This window comes from Pseudophryne corroboree, chromosome 4 (assembly GCF_028390025.1).
Source record: "Pseudophryne corroboree isolate aPseCor3 chromosome 4, aPseCor3.hap2, whole genome shotgun sequence".
Lineage (NCBI taxonomy): Eukaryota > Metazoa > Chordata > Amphibia > Anura > Myobatrachidae > Pseudophryne > Pseudophryne corroboree.
The window spans coordinates 20,539,873-20,558,659 of record NC_086447.1 but is presented as its reverse complement, the minus strand read 5'-3'; the positions used below and the strand labels follow the sequence as shown (position 1 = coordinate 20,558,659).

General features: G+C 36.3%; 14 non-coding genes across 14 annotated transcripts; all 14 read left to right on the top strand.

The window, feature by feature from the left end:
• The first annotated feature begins 1,216 nt into the window (after positions 1 to 1,216).
• Positions 1,217 to 1,298, top strand: TRNAS-CGA (transfer RNA serine (anticodon CGA)). The gene has a single exon. It is a non-coding gene; the product is annotated as a tRNA-Ser (tRNA).
• A 1,231-nt stretch (positions 1,299 to 2,529) lies between these two features.
• On the top strand, positions 2,530 to 2,611 carry TRNAS-CGA (transfer RNA serine (anticodon CGA)). Its single transcript has one exon. It is a non-coding gene; the product is annotated as a tRNA-Ser (tRNA).
• A 1,231-nt stretch (positions 2,612 to 3,842) lies between these two features.
• TRNAS-CGA (transfer RNA serine (anticodon CGA)) lies at positions 3,843 to 3,924 on the top strand. The gene has a single exon. It is a non-coding gene; the product is annotated as a tRNA-Ser (tRNA).
• A 1,231-nt stretch (positions 3,925 to 5,155) lies between these two features.
• TRNAS-CGA (transfer RNA serine (anticodon CGA)) lies at positions 5,156 to 5,237 on the top strand. The gene has a single exon. It is a non-coding gene; the product is annotated as a tRNA-Ser (tRNA).
• A 1,231-nt stretch (positions 5,238 to 6,468) lies between these two features.
• TRNAS-CGA (transfer RNA serine (anticodon CGA)) lies at positions 6,469 to 6,550 on the top strand. Its single transcript has one exon. It is a non-coding gene; the product is annotated as a tRNA-Ser (tRNA).
• A 1,232-nt stretch (positions 6,551 to 7,782) lies between these two features.
• TRNAS-CGA (transfer RNA serine (anticodon CGA)) lies at positions 7,783 to 7,864 on the top strand. The gene has a single exon. It is a non-coding gene; the product is annotated as a tRNA-Ser (tRNA).
• Positions 7,865 to 9,095: 1,231 nt separating this feature from the next.
• On the top strand, positions 9,096 to 9,177 carry TRNAS-CGA (transfer RNA serine (anticodon CGA)). The gene has a single exon. It is a non-coding gene; the product is annotated as a tRNA-Ser (tRNA).
• A 1,231-nt stretch (positions 9,178 to 10,408) lies between these two features.
• On the top strand, positions 10,409 to 10,490 carry TRNAS-CGA (transfer RNA serine (anticodon CGA)). The gene has a single exon. It is a non-coding gene; the product is annotated as a tRNA-Ser (tRNA).
• Positions 10,491 to 11,721: 1,231 nt separating this feature from the next.
• Positions 11,722 to 11,803, top strand: TRNAS-CGA (transfer RNA serine (anticodon CGA)). Its single transcript has one exon. It is a non-coding gene; the product is annotated as a tRNA-Ser (tRNA).
• A 1,231-nt stretch (positions 11,804 to 13,034) lies between these two features.
• On the top strand, positions 13,035 to 13,116 carry TRNAS-CGA (transfer RNA serine (anticodon CGA)). Its single transcript has one exon. It is a non-coding gene; the product is annotated as a tRNA-Ser (tRNA).
• Positions 13,117 to 14,348: 1,232 nt separating this feature from the next.
• On the top strand, positions 14,349 to 14,430 carry TRNAS-CGA (transfer RNA serine (anticodon CGA)). The gene has a single exon. It is a non-coding gene; the product is annotated as a tRNA-Ser (tRNA).
• A 1,231-nt stretch (positions 14,431 to 15,661) lies between these two features.
• Positions 15,662 to 15,743, top strand: TRNAS-CGA (transfer RNA serine (anticodon CGA)). Its single transcript has one exon. It is a non-coding gene; the product is annotated as a tRNA-Ser (tRNA).
• Positions 15,744 to 16,974: 1,231 nt separating this feature from the next.
• On the top strand, positions 16,975 to 17,056 carry TRNAS-CGA (transfer RNA serine (anticodon CGA)). The gene has a single exon. It is a non-coding gene; the product is annotated as a tRNA-Ser (tRNA).
• A 1,231-nt stretch (positions 17,057 to 18,287) lies between these two features.
• On the top strand, positions 18,288 to 18,369 carry TRNAS-CGA (transfer RNA serine (anticodon CGA)). Its single transcript has one exon. It is a non-coding gene; the product is annotated as a tRNA-Ser (tRNA).
• The last annotated feature ends 418 nt before the right edge of the window (positions 18,370 to 18,787 follow it).

The window sequence follows — 18,787 nt, the reverse complement described above, 5'->3', positions numbered from 1 at the left end:
AATTTTTCAGAAAATTTGCTAAAAGCTTGAAACCAGTGATGTTCAGGGTGAGTCAGGCACTGGCACATCAAAATCTTTAGGATGCCTGCCTGTTCTCTCTTTCTCTATCCCCCATTCTCCTCCTCTCCTTGAGACTGAGCCCAGGAATCTCAGCAGCCATACTAAGTAGCATTTATTAATTACAAATACATTTTGAATTTCAAATTTGTAAGAAAGATTTGTACATTTAGCAAAATATCAAATTCATTTGAAAGAAAATGATGTCCACTCAAAGTAAAAAGAGCTTTGGTTACTTTCAATGCACAACATTTTACTTTCAAATCGTGTCAGATGACTTTCAGTGCTAATTATTATATCATTAACCTCTCCTTTATTAAAAATTGTGCTTTAATGCAAAAAAAGAAAAATAATTGTCTGTGCATACTCTCATGTAGCACAATTATCTTCACTAGCTCAAAAGGGCCGCTCATTGTCCAAAATGGATTGTCAAATCAGAGCAAACAATGGAATATCCCCATCATTCCTTGAACACTTGATTAGTTTACAAAACAAGCAAAATTCAAAAGAGTGTAGAAGGTTTGATAGGCTCAAGCATCTCTAATCTTGATCTAAGTTTGGCTACACTAAAAAATCTATTGAAAGTGCTTTCCAAACTAGCTCTGCAGCCAGTTGATCGTATTTGCACAAATATAAGTCAAACTATTAGTGATATTTTCCAAATGATTAAACATGACAATTTGTGTGATAAAGCAACACAGGAATAAGTAGTTGAATCTCTTTTGTGTAGTGAAATCATTTTTCATTTTGCTTGGAAAGTTGATAATGTTTAAAATTAACACTCAATCATTTTAATTGCACGTAATATCACAGGTGTACAATCGTGGAATCCTTCGATATCTCAGCTGGTAGAGCGGAGGACTGTAAAGGAGATTGGTACAGAAATCCTAAGGTTGCTGCTTCATTTCCGGCTCGAAGGATGCCGCTTTTGACAAACTTAGATGTCAGTACTGACATTTTATAAACCCAAAACTATACCAAGTATAAAGCATTCTCCAAGTTATATTTTAAAAATCATTAACGCAGGCCACTGTGGTCAGGATTAACTTCCCATTTAAATCATCTCTGATACAATATTACTTCAGTCATCCTCACAGCCTGAAATTAAGTAGCTCAACCCATAGAGAAACTTTTGTGAAAACATCACATTGCATGAGAGGTAGTCGTGGCCGAGTGGTAAAGGCGATGGACTCGAAATCCATTGGGGTCTCCCTGCGCAGGTTCAAATCCTGCCGACTACGACCACATGGTTGTTTAATTTTTCAGAAAATTTGCTAAAAGCTTGAAACCAGTGATGTTCAGGGTGAGTCAGGCACTGGCACATCAAAATCTTTAGGATGCCTGCCTGTTCTCTCTTTCTCTATCCCCCATTCTCCTCCTCTCCTTGAGACTGAGCCCAGGAATCTCAGCAGCCATACTAAGTAGCATTTATTAATTACAAATGCATTTTGAATGTCAAATTTGTAAGAAAGTTTTGTACATTTAGCAAAATATCAAATTCATTTGAAAGAAAATGATGTCCACTCAAAGTAAAAAGAGCTTTGGTTACTTTCAATGCACAACATTTTACTTTCAAATCGTGTCAGATGACTTTCAGTGCTAATTATTATATCATTAACCACTCCTTTATTAAAAATTGTGCTTTAATGCAAAAAAAGAAAAATAATTGTCTGTGCATACTCTCATGTAGCACAATTATCTTCACTAGCTCAAAAGGGCCGCTCATTGTCCAAAATGGATTGTCAAATCAGAGCAAACAATGGAATATCCCCATCATTCCTTGAACACTTGATTAGTTTACAAAACAAGCAAAATTCAAAAGAGTGTAGAAGGTTTGATAGGCTCAAGCATCTCTAATCTTGATCTAAGTTTGGCTACACTAAAAAATCTATTGAAAGTGCTTTCCAAACTAGCTCTGCAGCCAGTTGATCGTATTTGCACAAATATAAGTCAAACTATTAGTGATATTTTCCAAATGATTAAACATGACAATTTGTGTGATAAAGCAACACAGGAATAAGTAGTTGAATCTCTTTTGTGTAGTGAAATCATTTTTCATTTTGCTTGGAAAGTTGATAATGTTTAAAATTAACACTCAATCATTTTAATTGCACGTAATATCACAGGTGTACAATCGTGGAATCCTTCGATATCTCAGCAGGTAGAGAGGAGGACTGTAAAGGAGATTGGTACAGAAATCCTAAGGTCGCTGCTTCATTTCCGGCTCGAAGGATGCCGCTTTTGATAAACTTAGATGTCAGTACTGACATTTTATAAACCCAAAACTATACCAAGTATAAAGCATTCTCCAAGTTATATTTTAAAAATCATTAACGCAGGCCACTGTGGTCAGGATTAACTTCCCATTTAAATCATCTCTGATACAATATTACTTCAGTCATCCTCACAGCCTGAAATGAAGTAGCTCAACCCATAGAGAAACTTTTGTGAAAACATCACATTGCATGAGAGGTAGTCGTGGCCGAGTGGTTAAGGCGATGGACTCGAAATCCATTGGGGTCTCCCCGCGCAGGTTCAAATCCTGCCGACTACGACCACATGGTTGTTTAATTTTTCAGAAAATTTGCTAAAAGCTTGAAACCAGTGATGTTCAGGGTGAGTCAGGCACTGGCACATCAAAATCTTTAGGATGCCTGCCTGTTCTCTCTTTCTCTATCCCCCATTCTCCTCCTCTCCTTGAGACTGAGCCCAGGAATCTCAGCAGCCATACTAAGTAGCATTTATTAATTACAAATGCATCTTGAATGTCAAATTTGTAAGAAAGTTTTGTACATTTAGCAAAATATCAAATTCATTTGAAAGAAAATGATGTCCACTCAAAGTAAAAAGAGCTTTGGTTATTTTCAATGCACAACATTTTACTTTCAAATCGTGTCAGATGACTTTCAGTGCTAATTATTATATCATTAACCTCTCCTTTATTAAAAATTGTGCTTTAATGCAAAAAAAGAAAAATAATTGTCTGTGCATACTCTCATGTAGCACAATTATCTTCACTAGCTCAAAAGGGCCGCTCATTGTCCAAAATGGATTGTCAAATCAGAGCAAACAATGGAATATCCCCATCATTCCTTGAACACTTGATTAGTTTACAAAACAAGCAAAATTCAAAAGAGTGTAGAAGGTTTGATAGGCTCAAGCATCTCTAATCTTGATCTAAGTTTGGCTACACTAAAAAATCTATTGAAAGTGCTTTCCAAACTAGCTCTGCAGCCAGTTGATCGTATTTGCACAAATATAAGTCAAACTATTAGTGATATTTTCCAAATGATTAAACATGACAATTTGTGTGATAAAGCAACACAGGAATAAGTAGTTGAATCTCTTTTGTGTAGTGAAATCATTTTTCATTTTGCTTGGAAAGTTGATAATGTTTAAAATTAACACTCAATCATTTTAATTGCACGTAATATCACAGGTGTACAATCGTGGAATCCTTCGATATCTCAGCTGGTAGAGAGGAGGACTGTAAAGGAGATTGGTACAGAAATCCTAAGGTCGCTGCTTCATTTCCGGCTCGAAGGATGCCGCTTTTGATAAACTTAGATGTCAGTACTGACATTTTATAAACCCAAAACTATACCAAGTATAAAGCATTCTCCAAGTTATATTTTAAAAATCATTAACGCAGGCCACTGTGGTCAGGATTAACTTCCCATTTAAATCATCTCTGATACAATATTACTTCAGTCATCCTCACAGCCTGAAATGAAGTAGCTCAACCCATAGAGAAACTTTTGTGAAAACATCACATTGCATGAGAGGTAGTCGTGGCCGAGTGGTTAAGGCGATGGACTCGAAATCCATTGGGGTCTCCCCGCGCAGGTTCAAATCCTGCCGACTACGACCACATGGTTGTTTAATTTTTCAGAAAATTTGCTAAAAGCTTGAAACCAGTGATGTTCAGGGTGAGTCAGGCACTGGCACATCAAAATCTTTAGGATGCCTGCCTGTTCTCTCTTTCTCTATCCCCCATTCTCCTCCTCTCCTTGAGACTGAGCCCAGGAATCTCAGCAGCCATACTAAGTAGCATTTATTAATTACAAATGCATCTTGAATGTCAAATTTGTAAGAAAGTTTTGTACATTTAGCAAAATATCAAATTCATTTGAAAGAAAATGATGTCCACTCAAAGTAAAAAGAGCTTTGGTTATTTTCAATGCACAACATTTTACTTTCAAATCGTGTCAGATGACTTTCAGTGCTAATTATTATATCATTAACCTCTCCTTTATTAAAAATTGTGCTTTAATGCAAAAAAAGAAAAATAATTGTCTGTGCATACTCTCATGTAGCACAATTATCTTCACTAGCTCAAAAGGGCCGCTCATTGTCCAAAATGGATTGTCAAATCAGAGCAAACAATGGAATATCCCCATCATTCCTTGAACACTTGATTAGTTTACAAAACAAGCAAAATTCAAAAGAGTGTAGAAGGTTTGATAGGCTCAAGCATCTCTAATCTTGATGTAAGTTTGGCTACACTAAAAAATCTATTGAAAGTGCTTTCCAAACTAGCTCTGCAGCCAGTTGATCGTATTTGCACAAATATAAGTCAAACTATTAGTGATATTTTCCAAATGATTAAACATGACAATTTGTGTGATAAAGCAACACAGGAATAAGTAGTTGAATCTCTTTTGTGTAGTGAAATCATTTTTCATTTTGCTTGGAAAGTTGATAATGTTTAAAATTAACACTCAATCATTTTAATTGCACGTAATATCACAGGTGTACAATCGTGGAATCCTTCGATATCTCAGCTGGTAGAGAGGAGGACTGTAAAGGAGATTGGTACAGAAATCCTAAGGTCGCAGCTTCATTTCCGGCTCGAAGGATGACGCTTTTGATAAACTTAGATGTCAGTACTGACATTTTATAAACCCAAAACTATACCAAGTATAAAGCATTCTCCAAGTTATATTTTAAAAATCATTAACGCAGGCCACTGTGGTCAGGATTAACTTCCCATTTAAATCATCTCTGATACAATATTACTTCAGTCATCCTCACAGCCTGAAATGAAGTAGCTCAACCCATAGAGAAACTTTTGTGAAAACATCACATTGCATGAGAGGTAGTCGTGGCCGAGTGGTTAAGGCGATGGACTCGAAATCCATTGGGGTCTCCCCGCGCAGGTTCAAATCCTGCCGACTACGACCACATGGTTGTTTAATTTTTCAGAAAATTTGCTAAAAGCTTGAAACCAGTGATGTTCAGGGTGAGTAAGGCACTGGCACATCAAAATCTTTAGGATGCCTGCCTGTTCTCTCTTTCTCTATCCCCCATTCTCCTCCTCTCCTTGAGACTGAGCCCAGGAATCTCAGCAGCCATACTAAGTAGCATTTATTAATTACAAATGCATTTTGAATGTCAAATTTGTAAGAAAGTTTTGTACATTTAGCAAAATATCAAATTCATTTGAAAGAAAATGATGTCCACTCAAAGTAAAAAGAGCTTTGGTTACTTTCAATGCACAACATTTTACTTTCAAATTGTGTCAGATGACTTTCAGTGCTAATTATTATATCATTAACCTCTCCTTTATTAAAAATTGTGCTTTAATGCAAAAAAAGAAAAATAATTGTCTGTGCATACTCTCATGTAGCACAATTATCTTCACTAGCTCAAAAGGGCCGCTCATTGTCCAAAATGGATTGTCAAATCAGAGCAAACAATGGAATATCCCCATCATTCCTTGAACACTTGATTAGTTTACAAAACAAGCAAAATTCAAAAGAGTGTAGAAGGTTTGATAGGCTCAAGCATCTCTAATCTTGATCTAAGTTTGGCTACACTAAAAAATCTATTGAAAGTGCTTTCCAAACTAGCTCTGCAGCCAGTTGATCGTATTTGCACAAATATAAGTCAAACTATTAGTGATATTTTCCAAATGATTAAACATGACAATTTGTGTGATAAAGCAACACAGGAATAAGTAGTTGAATCTCTTTTGTGTAGTGAAATCATTTTTCATTTTGCTTGGAAAGTTGATAATGTTTAAAATTAACACTCAATCATTTTAATTGCACGTAATATCACAGGTGTACAATCGTGGAATCCTTCGATATCTCAGCTGGTAGAGAGGAGGACTGTAAAGGAGATTGGTACAGAAATCCTAAGGTCGCTGCTTCATTTCCGGCTCGAAGGATGCCGCTTTTGATAAACTTAGATGTCAGAACTGACATTTTATAAACCCAAAACTATACCAAGTATAAAGCATTCTCCAAGTTATATTTTAAAAATCATTAACGCAGGCCACTGTGGTCAGGATTAACTTCCCATTTAAATCATCTCTGATACAATATTACTTCAGTCATCCTCACAGCCTGAAATGAAGTAGCTCAACCCATAGAGAAACTTTTGTGAAAACATCACATTGCATGAGAGGTAGTCGTGGCTGAGTGGTTAAGGCGATGGACTCGAAATCCATTGGGGTCTCCCCGCGCAGGTTCAAATCCTGCCGACTACGACCACATGGTTGTTTAATTTTTCAGAAAATTTGCTAAAAGCTTGAAACCAGTGATGTTCAGGGTGAGTCAGGCACTGGCACATCAAAATCTTTAGGATGCCTGCCTGTTCTCTCTTTCTCTATCCCCCATTCTCCTCCTCTCCTTGAGACTGAGCCCAGGAATCTCAGCAGCCATACTAAGTAGCATTTATTAATTACAAATGCATCTTGAATGTCAAATTTGTAAGAAAGTTTTGTACATTTAGCAAAATATCAAATTCATTTGAAAGAAAATGATGTCCACTCAAAGTAAAAAGAGCTTTGGTTATTTTCAATGCACAACATTTTACTTTCAAATCGTGTCAGATGACTTTCAGTGCTAATTATTATATCATTAACCTCTCCTTTATTAAAAATTGTGCTTTAATGCAAAAAAAGAAAAATAATTGTCTGTGCATACTCTCATGTAGCACAATTATCTTCACTAGCTCAAAAGGGCCGCTCATTGTCCAAAATGGATTGTCAAATCAGAGCAAACAATGGAATATCCCCATCATTCCTTGAACACTTGATTAGTTTACAAAACAAGCAAAATTCAAAAGAGTGTAGAAGGTTTGATAGGCTCAAGCATCTCTAATCTTGATGTAAGTTTGGCTACACTAAAAAATCTATTGAAAGTGCTTTCCAAACTAGCTCTGCAGCCAGTTGATCGTATTTGCACAAATATAAGTCAAACTATTAGTGATATTTTCCAAATGATTAAACATGACAATTTGTGTGATAAAGCAACACAGGAATAAGTAGTTGAATCTCTTTTGTGTAGTGAAATCATTTTTCATTTTGCTTGGAAAGTTGATAATGTTTAAAATTAACACTCAATCATTTTAATTGCACGTAATATCACAGGTGTACAATCGTGGAATCCTTCGATATCTCAGCTGGTAGAGAGGAGGACTGTAAAGGAGATTGGTACAGAAATCCTAAGGTCGCAGCTTCATTTCCGGCTCGAAGGATGACGCTTTTGATAAACTTAGATGTCAGTACTGACATTTTATAAACCCAAAACTATACCAAGTATAAAGCATTCTCCAAGTTATATTTTAAAAATCATTAACGCAGGTCACTGTGGTCAGGATTAACTTCCCATTTAAATCATCTCTGATACAATATTACTTCAGTCATCCTCACAGCCTGAAATGAAGTAGCTCAACCCATAGAGAAACTTTTGTGAAAACATCACATTGGCATGAGAGGTAGTCGTGGCCGAGTGGTTAAGACGATGGACTCGAAATCCATTGGGGTCTCCCCGCGCAGGTTCAAATCCTGCCGACTACGACCACATGGTTGTTTAATTTTTCAGAAAATTTGCTAAAAGCTTGAAACCAGTGATGTTCAGGGTGAGTCAGGCACTGGCACATCAAAATCTTTAGGATGCCTGCCTGTTCTCTCTTTCTCTATCCCCCATTCTCCTCCTCTCCTTGAGACTGAGCCCAGGAATCTCAGCAGCCATACTAAGTAGCATTTATTAATTACAAATGCATTTTGAATGTCAAATTTGTAAGAAAGTTTTGTACATTTAGCAAAATATCAAATTCATTTGAAAGAAAATGATGTCCACTCAAAGTAAAAAGAGCTTTGGTTACTTTCAATGCACAACATTTTACTTTCAAATCATGTCAGATGACTTTCAGTGCTAATTATTATATCATTAACCTCTCCTTTATTAAAAATTGTGCTTTAATGCAAAAAAAGAAAAATAATTGTCTGTGCATACTCTCATGTAACACAATTATCTTCACTAGCTCAAAAGGGCCGCTCATTGTCCAAAATGGATTGTCAAATCAGAGCAAACAATGGAATATCCCCATCATTCCTTGAACACTTGATTAGTTTACAAAACAAGCAAAATTCAAAAGAGTGTAGAAGGTTTGATAGGCTCAAGCATCTCTAATCTTGATGTAAGTTTGGCTACACTAAAAAATCTATTGAAAGTGCTTTCCAAACTAGCTCTGCAGCCAGTTGAACGTATTTGCACAAATATAAGTCAAACTATTAGTGATATTTTCCAAATGATTAAACATGACAATTTGTGTGATAAAGCAACACAGGAATAAGTAGTTGAATCTCTTTTGTGTAGTCAAATCATTTTTCATTTTGCTTGGAAAGTTGATAATGTTTAAAATTAACACTCAATCATTTTAATTGCACGTAATATCACAGGTGTACAATCGTGGAATCCTTCGATATCTCAGCTGGTAGAGCGGAGGACTGTAAAGGAGATTGGTACAGAAATCCTAAGGTTGCTGCTTCATTTCCGGCTCGAAGGATGCCGCTTTTGACAAACTTAGATGTCAGTACTGACATTTTATAAACCCAAAACTATACCAAGTATAAAGCATTCTCCAAGTTATATTTTAAAAATCATTAACGCAGGCCACTGTGGTCAGGATTAACTTCCCATTTAAATCATCTCTGATACAATATTACTTCAGTCATCCTCACAGCCTGAAATTAAGTAGCTCAACCCATAGAGAAACTTTTGTGAAAACATCACATTGCATGAGAGGTAGTCGTGGCCGAGTGGTTAAGGCGATGGACTCGAAATCTATTGGGGTCTCCCTGCGCAGGTTCAAATCCTGCCGACTACGACCACATGGTTGTTTAATTTTTCAGAAAATTTGCTAAAAGCTTGAAACCAGTGATGTTCAGGGTGAGTCAGGCACTGGCACATCAAAATCTTTAGGATGCCTGCCTGTTCTCTCTTTCTCTATCCCCCATTCTCCTCCTCTCCTTGAGACTGAGCCCAGGAATCTCAGCAGCCATACTAAGTAGCATTTATTAATTACAAATACATTTTGAATTTCAAATTTGTAAGAAAGATTTGTACATTTAGCAAAATATCAAATTCATTTGAAAGAAAATGATGTCCACTCAAAGTAAAAAGAGCTTTGGTTACTTTCAATGCACAACATTTTACTTTCAAATCGTGTCAGATGACTTTCAGTGCTAATTATTATATCATTAACCTCTCCTTTATTAAAAATTGTGCTTTAATGCAAAAAAAGAAAAATAATTGTCTGTGCATACTCTCATGTAGCACAATTATCTTCACTAGCTCAAAAGGGCCGCTCATTGTCCAAAATGGATTGTCAAATCAGAGCAAACAATGGAATATCCCCATCATTCCTTGAACACTTGATTAGTTTACAAAACAAGCAAAATTCAAAAGAGTGTAGAAGGTTTGATAGGCTCAAGCATCTCTAATCTTGATCTAAGTTTGGCTACACTAAAAAATCTATTGAAAGTGCTTTCCAAACTAGCTCTGCAGCCAGTTGATCGTATTTGCACAAATATAAGTCAAACTATTAGTGATATTTTCCAAATGATTAAACATGACAATTTGTGTGATAAAGCAACACAGGAATAAGTAGTTGAATCTCTTTTGTGTAGTGAAATCATTTTTCATTTTGCTTGGAAAGTTGATAATGTTTAAAATTAACACTCAATCATTTTAATTGCACGTAATATCACAGGTGTACAATCGTGGAATCCTTCGATATCTCAGCTGGTAGAGCGGAGGACTGTAAAGGAGATTGGTACAGAAATCCTAAGGTTGCTGCTTCATTTCCGGCTCGAAGGATGCCGCTTTTGACAAACTTAGATGTCAGTACTGACATTTTATAAACCCAAAACTATACCAAGTATAAAGCATTCTCCAAGTTATATTTTAAAAATCATTAACGCAGGCCACTGTGGTCAGGATTAACTTCCCATTTAAATCATCTCTGATACAATATTACTTCAGTCATCCTCACAGCCTGAAATTAAGTAGCTCAACCCATAGAGAAACTTTTGTGAAAACATCACATTGCATGAGAGGTAGTCGTGGCCGAGTGGTAAAGGCGATGGACTCGAAATCCATTGGGGTCTCCCTGCGCAGGTTCAAATCCTGCCGACTACGACCACATGGTTGTTTAATTTTTCAGAAAATTTGCTAAAAGCTTGAAACCAGTGATGTTCAGGGTGAGTCAGGCACTGGCACATCAAAATCTTTAGGATGCCTGCCTGTTCTCTCTTTCTCTATCCCCCATTCTCCTCCTCTCCTTGAGACTGAGCCCAGGAATCTCAGCAGCCATACTAAGTAGCATTTATTAATTACAAATGCATTTTGAATGTCAAATTTGTAAGAAAGTTTTGTACATTTAGCAAAATATCAAATTCATTTGAAAGAAAATGATGTCCACTCAAAGTAAAAAGAGCTTTGGTTACTTTCAATGCACAACATTTTACTTTCAAATCGTGTCAGATGACTTTCAGTGCTAATTATTATATCATTAACCTCTCCTTTATTAAAAATTGTGCTTTAATGCAAAAAAAGAAAAATAATTGTCTGTGCATACTCTCATGTAGCACAATTATCTTCACTAGCTCAAAAGGGCCGCTCATTGTCCAAAATGGATTGTCAAATCAGAGCAAACAATGGAATATCCCCATCATTCCTTGAACACTTGATTAGTTTACAAAACAAGCAAAATTCAAAAGAGTGTAGAAGGTTTGATAGGCTCAAGCATCTCTAATCTTGATCTAAGTTTGGCTACACTAAAAAATCTATTGAAAGTGCTTTCCAAACTAGCTCTGCAGCCAGTTGATCGTATTTGCACAAATATAAGTCAAACTATTAGTGATATTTTCCAAATGATTAAACATGACAATTTGTGTGATAAAGCAACACAGGAATAAGTAGTTGAATCTCTTTTGTGTAGTGAAATCATTTTTCATTTTGCTTGGAAAGTTGATAATGTTTAAAATTAACACTCAATCATTTTAATTGCACGTAATATCACAGGTGTACAATCGTGGAATCCTTCGATATCTCAGCTGGTAGAGAGGAGGACTGTAAAGGAGATTGGTACAGAAATCCTAAGGTCGCTGCTTCATTTCCGGCTCGAAGGATGCCGCTTTTGATAAACTTAGATGTCAGTACTGACATTTTATAAACCCAAAACTATACCAAGTATAAAGCATTCTCCAAGTTATATTTTAAAAATCATTAACGCAGGCCACTGTGGTCAGGATTAACTTCCCATTTAAATCATCTCTGATACAATATTACTTCAGTCATCCTCACAGCCTGAAATGAAGTAGCTCAACCCATAGAGAAACTTTTGTGAAAACATCACATTGCATGAGAGGTAGTCGTGGCCGAGTGGTTAAGGCGATGGACTCGAAATCCATTGGGGTCTCCCCGCGCAGGTTCAAATCCTGCCGACTACGACCACATGGTTGTTTAATTTTTCAGAAAATTTGCTAAAAGCTTGAAACCAGTGATGTTCAGGGTGAGTCAGGCACTGGCACATCAAAATCTTTAGGATGCCTGCCTGTTCTCTCTTTCTCTATCCCCCATTCTCCTCCTCTCCTTGAGACTGAGCCCAGGAATCTCAGCAGCCATACTAAGTAGCATTTATTAATTACAAATGCATCTTGAATGTCAAATTTGTAAGAAAGTTTTGTACATTTAGCAAAATATCAAATTCATTTGAAAGAAAATGATGTCCACTCAAAGTAAAAAGAGCTTTGGTTATTTTCAATGCACAACATTTTACTTTCAAATCGTGTCAGATGACTTTCAGTGCTAATTATTATATCATTAACCTCTCCTTTATTAAAAATTGTGCTTTAATGCAAAAAAAGAAAAATAATTGTCTGTGCATACTCTCATGTAGCACAATTATCTTCACTAGCTCAAAAGGGCCGCTCATTGTCCAAAATGGATTGTCAAATCAGAGCAAACAATGGAATATCCCCATCATTCCTTGAACACTTGATTAGTTTACAAAACAAGCAAAATTCAAAAGAGTGTAGAAGGTTTGATAGGCTCAAGCATCTCTAATCTTGATCTAAGTTTGGCTACACTAAAAAATCTATTGAAAGTGCTTTCCAAACTAGCTCTGCAGCCAGTTGATCGTATTTGCACAAATATAAGTCAAACTATTAGTGATATTTTCCAAATGATTAAACATGACAATTTGTGTGATAAAGCAACACAGGAATAAGTAGTTGAATCTCTTTTGTGTAGTGAAATCATTTTTCATTTTGCTTGGAAAGTTGATAATGTTTAAAATTAACACTCAATCATTTTAATTGCACGTAATATCACAGGTGTACAATCGTGGAATCCTTCGATATCTCAGCTGGTAGAGAGGAGGACTGTAAAGGAGATTGGTACAGAAATCCTAAGGTCGCTGCTTCATTTCCGGCTCGAAGGATGCCGCTTTTGATAAACTTAGATGTCAGTACTGACATTTTATAAACCCAAAACTATACCAAGTATAAAGCATTCTCCAAGTTATATTTTAAAAATCATTAACGCAGGCCACTGTGGTCAGGATTAACTTCCCATTTAAATCATCTCTGATACAATATTACTTCAGTCATCCTCACAGCCTGAAATGAAGTAGCTCAACCCATAGAGAAACTTTTGTGAAAACATCACATTGCATGAGAGGTAGTCGTGGCCGAGTGGTTAAGGCGATGGACTCGAAATCCATTGGGGTCTCCCCGCGCAGGTTCAAATCCTGCCGACTACGACCACATGGTTGTTTAATTTTTCAGAAAATTTGCTAAAAGCTTGAAACCAGTGATGTTCAGGGTGAGTCAGGCACTGGCACATCAAAATCTTTAGGATGCCTGCCTGTTCTCTCTTTCTCTATCCCCCATTCTCCTCCTCTCCTTGAGACTGAGCCCAGGAATCTCAGCAGCCATACTAAGTAGCATTTATTAATTACAAATGCATCTTGAATGTCAAATTTGTAAGAAAGTTTTGTACATTTAGCAAAATATCAAATTCATTTGAAAGAAAATGATGTCCACTCAAAGTAAAAAGAGCTTTGGTTATTTTCAATGCACAACATTTTACTTTCAAATCGTGTCAGATGACTTTCAGTGCTAATTATTATATCATTAACCTCTCCTTTATTAAAAATTGTGCTTTAATGCAAAAAAAGAAAAATAATTGTCTGTGCATACTCTCATGTAGCACAATTATCTTCACTAGCTCAAAAGGGCCGCTCATTGTCCAAAATGGATTGTCAAATCAGAGCAAACAATGGAATATCCCCATCATTCCTTGAACACTTGATTAGTTTACAAAACAAGCAAAATTCAAAAGAGTGTAGAAGGTTTGATAGGCTCAAGCATCTCTAATCTTGATGTAAGTTTGGCTACACTAAAAAATCTATTGAAAGTGCTTTCCAAACTAGCTCTGCAGCCAGTTGATCGTATTTGCACAAATATAAGTCAAACTATTAGTGATATTTTCCAAATGATTAAACATGACAATTTGTGTGATAAAGCAACACAGGAATAAGTAGTTGAATCTCTTTTGTGTAGTGAAATCATTTTTCATTTTGCTTGGAAAGTTGATAATGTTTAAAATTAACACTCAATCATTTTAATTGCACGTAATATCACAGGTGTACAATCGTGGAATCCTTCGATATCTCAGCTGGTAGAGAGGAGGACTGTAAAGGAGATTGGTACAGAAATCCTAAGGTCGCAGCTTCATTTCCGGCTCGAAGGATGACGCTTTTGATAAACTTAGATGTCAGTACTGACATTTTATAAACCCAAAACTATACCAAGTATAAAGCATTCTCCAAGTTATATTTTAAAAATCATTAACGCAGGTCACTGTGGTCAGGATTAACTTCCCATTTAAATCATCTCTGATACAATATTACTTCAGTCATCCTCACAGCCTGAAATGAAGTAGCTCAACCCATAGAGAAACTTTTGTGAAAACATCACATTGGCATGAGAGGTAGTCGTGGCCGAGTGGTTAAGGCGATGGACTCGAAATCCATTGGGGTCTCCCCGCGCAGGTTCAAATCCTGCCGACTACGACCACATGGTTGTTTAATTTTTCAGAAAATTTGCTAAAAGCTTGAAACCAGTGATGTTCAGGGTGAGTCAGGCACTGGCACATCAAAATCTTTAGGATGCCTGCCTGTTCTCTCTTTCTCTATCCCCCATTCTCCTCCTCTCCTTGAGACTGAGCCCAGGAATCTCAGCAGCCATACTAAGTAGCATTTATTAATTACAAATGCATTTTGAATGTCAAATTTGTAAGAAAGTTTTGTACATTTAGCAAAATATCAAATTCATTTGAAAGAAAATGATGTCCACTCAAAGTAAAAAGAGCTTTGGTTACTTTCAATGCACAACATTTTACTTTCAAATCATGTCAGATGACTTTCAGTGCTAATTATTATATCATTAACCTCTCCTTTATTAAAAATTGTGCTTTAATGCAAAAAAAGAAAAATAATTGTCTGTGCATACTCTCATGTAACACAATTATCTTCACTAGCTCAAAAGGGCCGCTCATTGTCCAAAATGGATTGTCAAATCAGAGCAAACAATGGAATATCCCCATCATTCCTTGAACACTTGATTAGTTTACAAAACAAGCAAAATTCAAAAGAGTGTAGAAGGTTTGATAGGCTCAAGCATCTCTAATCTTGATGTAAGTTTGGCTACACTAAAAAATCTATTGAAAGTGCTTTCCAAACTAGCTCTGCAGCCAGTTGAACGTATTTGCACAAATATAAGTCAAACTATTAGTGATATTTTCCAAATGATTAAACATGACAATTTGTGTGATAAAGCAACACAGGAATAAGTAGTTGAATCTCTTTTGTGTAGTGAAATCATTTTTCATTTTGCTTGGAAAGTTGATAATGTTTAAAATTAACACTCAATCATTTTAATTGCACGTAATATCACAGGTGTACAATCGTGGAATCCTTCGATATCTCAGCTGGTAGAGCGGAGGACTGTAAAGGAGATTGGTACAGAAATCCTAAGGTTGCTGCTTCATTTCCGGCTCGAAGGATGCCGCTTTTGACAAACTTAGATGTCAGTACTGACATTTTATAAACCCAAAACTATACCAAGTATAAAGCATTCTCCAAGTTATATTTTAAAAATCATTAACGCAGGCCACTGTGGTCAGGATTAACTTCCCATTTAAATCATCTCTGATACAATATTACTTCAGTCATCCTCACAGCCTGAAATTAAGTAGCTCAACCCATAGAGAAACTTTTGTGAAAACATCACATTGCATGAGAGGTAGTCGTGGCTGAGTGGTTAAGGCGATGGACTCGAAATCTATTGGGGTCTCCCTGCGCAGGTTCAAATCCTGCCGACTACGACCACATGGTTGTTTAATTTTTCAGAAAATTTGCTAAAAGCTTGAAACCAGTGATGTTCAGGGTGAGTCAGGCACTGGCACATCAAAATCTTTAGGATGCCTGCCTGTTCTCTCTTTCTCTATCCCCCATTCTCCTCCTCTCCTTGAGACTGAGCCCAGGAATCTCAGCAGCCATACTAAGTAGCATTTATTAATTACAAATACATTTTGAATTTCAAATTTGTAAGAAAGATTTGTACATTTAGCAAAATATCAAATTCATTTGAAAGAAAATGATGTCCACTCAAAGTAAAAAGAGCTTTGGTTACTTTCAATGCACAACATTTTACTTTCAAATCGTGTCAGATGACTTTCAGTGCTAATTATTATATCATTAACCTCTCCTTTATTAAAAATTGTGCTTTAATGCAAAAAAAGAAAAATAATTGTCTGTGCATACTCTCATGTAGCACAATTATCTTCACTAGCTCAAAAGGGCCGCTCATTGTCCAAAATGGATTGTCAAATCAGAGCAAACAATGGAATATCCCCATCATTCCTTGAACACTTGATTAGTTTACAAAACAAGCAAAATTCAAAAGAGTGTAGAAGGTTTGATAGGCTCAAGCATCTCTAATCTTGATCTAAGTTTGGCTACACTAAAAAATCTATTGAAAGTGCTTTCCAAACTAGCTCTGCAGCCAGTTGATCGTATTTGCACAAATATAAGTCAAACTATTAGTGATATTTTCCAAATGATTAAACATGACAATTTGTGTGATAAAGCAACACAGGAATAAGTAGTTGAATCTCTTTTGTGTAGTGAAATCATTTTTCATTTTGCTTGGAAAGTTGATAATGTTTAAAATTAACACTCAATCATTTTAATTGCACGTAATATCACAGGTGTACAATCGTGGAATCCTTCGATATCTCAGCTGGTAGAGCGGAGGACTGTAAAGGAGATTGGTACAGAAATCCTAAGGTTGCTGCTTCATTTCCGGCTCGAAGGATGCCGCTTTTGACAAACTTAGATGTCAGTACTGACATTTTATAAACCCAAAACTATACCAAGTATAAAGCATTCTCCAAGTTATATTTTAAAAATCATTAACGCAGGCCACTGTGGTCAGGATTAACTTCCCATTTAAATCATCTCTGATACAATATTACTTCAGTCATCCTCACAGCCTGAAATTAAGTAGCTCAACCCATAGAGAAACTTTTGTGAAAACATCACATTGCATGAGAGGTAGTCGTGGCCGAGTGGTAAAGGCGATGGACTCGAAATCCATTGGGGTCTCCCTGCGCAGGTTCAAATCCTGCCGACTACGACCACATGGTTGTTTAATTTTTCAGAAAATTTGCTAAAAGCTTGAAACCAGTGATGTTCAGGGTGAGTCAGGCACTGGCACATCAAAATCTTTAGGATGCCTGCCTGTTCTCTCTTTCTCTATCCCCCATTCTCCTCCTCTCCTTGAGACTGAGCCCAGGAATCTCAGCAGCCATACTAAGTAGCATTTATTAATTACAAATGCATTTTGAATGTCAAATTTGTAAGAAAGTTTTGTACATTTAGCAAAATATCAAATTCATTTGAAAGAAAATGATGTCCACTCAAAGTAAAAAGAGCTTTGGTTACTTTCAATGCACAACATTTTACTTTCAAATCGTGTCAGATGACTTTCAGTGCTAATTATTATATCATTAACCACTCCTTTATTAAAAATTGTGCTTTAATGCAAAAAAAGAAAAATAATTGTCTGTGCATACTCTCATGTAGCACAATTATCTTCACTAGCTCAAAAGGGCCGCTCATTGTCCAAAATGGATTGTCAAATCAGAGCAAACAATGGAATATCCCCATCATTCCTTGAACACTTGATTAGTTTACAAAACAAGCAAAATTCAAAAGAGTGTAGAAGGTTTGATAGGCTCAAGCATCTCTAATCTTGATCTAAGTTTGGCTACACTAAAAAATCTATTGAAAGTGCTTTCCAAACTAGCTCTGCAGCCAGTTGATCGTATTTGCACAAATATAAGTCAAACTATTAGTGATATTTTCCAAATGATTAAACATGACAATTTGTGTGATAAAGCAACACAGGAATAAGTAGTTGAATCTCTTTTGTGTAGTGAAATCATTTTTCATTTTGCTTGGAAAGTTGATAATGTTTAAAATTAACACTCAATCATTTTAATTGCACGTAATATCACAGGTGTACAATCGTGGAATCCTTCGATATCTCAGCAGGTAGAGAGGAGGACTGTAAAGGAGATTGGTACAGAAATCCTAAGGTCGCTGCTTCATTTCCGGCTCGAAGGATGCCGCTTTTGATAAACTTAGATGTCAGTACTGACATTTTATAAACCCAAAACTATACCAAGTATAAAGCATTCTCCAAGTTATATTTTAAAAATCATTAACGCAGGCCACTGTGGTCAGGATTAACTTCCCATTTAAATCATCTCTGATACAATATTACTTCAGTCATCCTCACAGCCTGAAATGAAGTAGCTCAACCCATAGAGAAACTTTTGTGAAAACATCACATTGCATGAGAGGTAGTCGTGGCCGAGTGGTTAAGGCGATGGACTCGAAATCCATTGGGGTCTCCCCGCGCAGGTTCAAATCCTGCCGACTACGACCACATGGTTGTTTAATTTTTCAGAAAATTTGCTAAAAGCTTGAAACCAGTGATGTTCAGGGTGAGTCAGGCACTGGCACATCAAAATCTTTAGGATGCCTGCCTGTTCTCTCTTTCTCTATCCCCCATTCTCCTCCTCTCCTTGAGACTGAGCCCAGGAATCTCAGCAGCCATACTAAGTAGCATTTATTAATTACAAATGCATCTTGAATGTCAAATTTGTAAGAAAGTTTTGTACATTTAGCAAAATATCAAATTCATTTGAAAGAAAATGATGTCCACTCAAAGTAAAAAGAGCTTTGGTTATTTTCAATGCACAACATTTTACTTTCAAATCGTGTCAGATGACTTTCAGTGCTAATTATTATATCATTAACCTCTCCTTTATTAAAAATTGTGCTTTAATGCAAAAAAAGA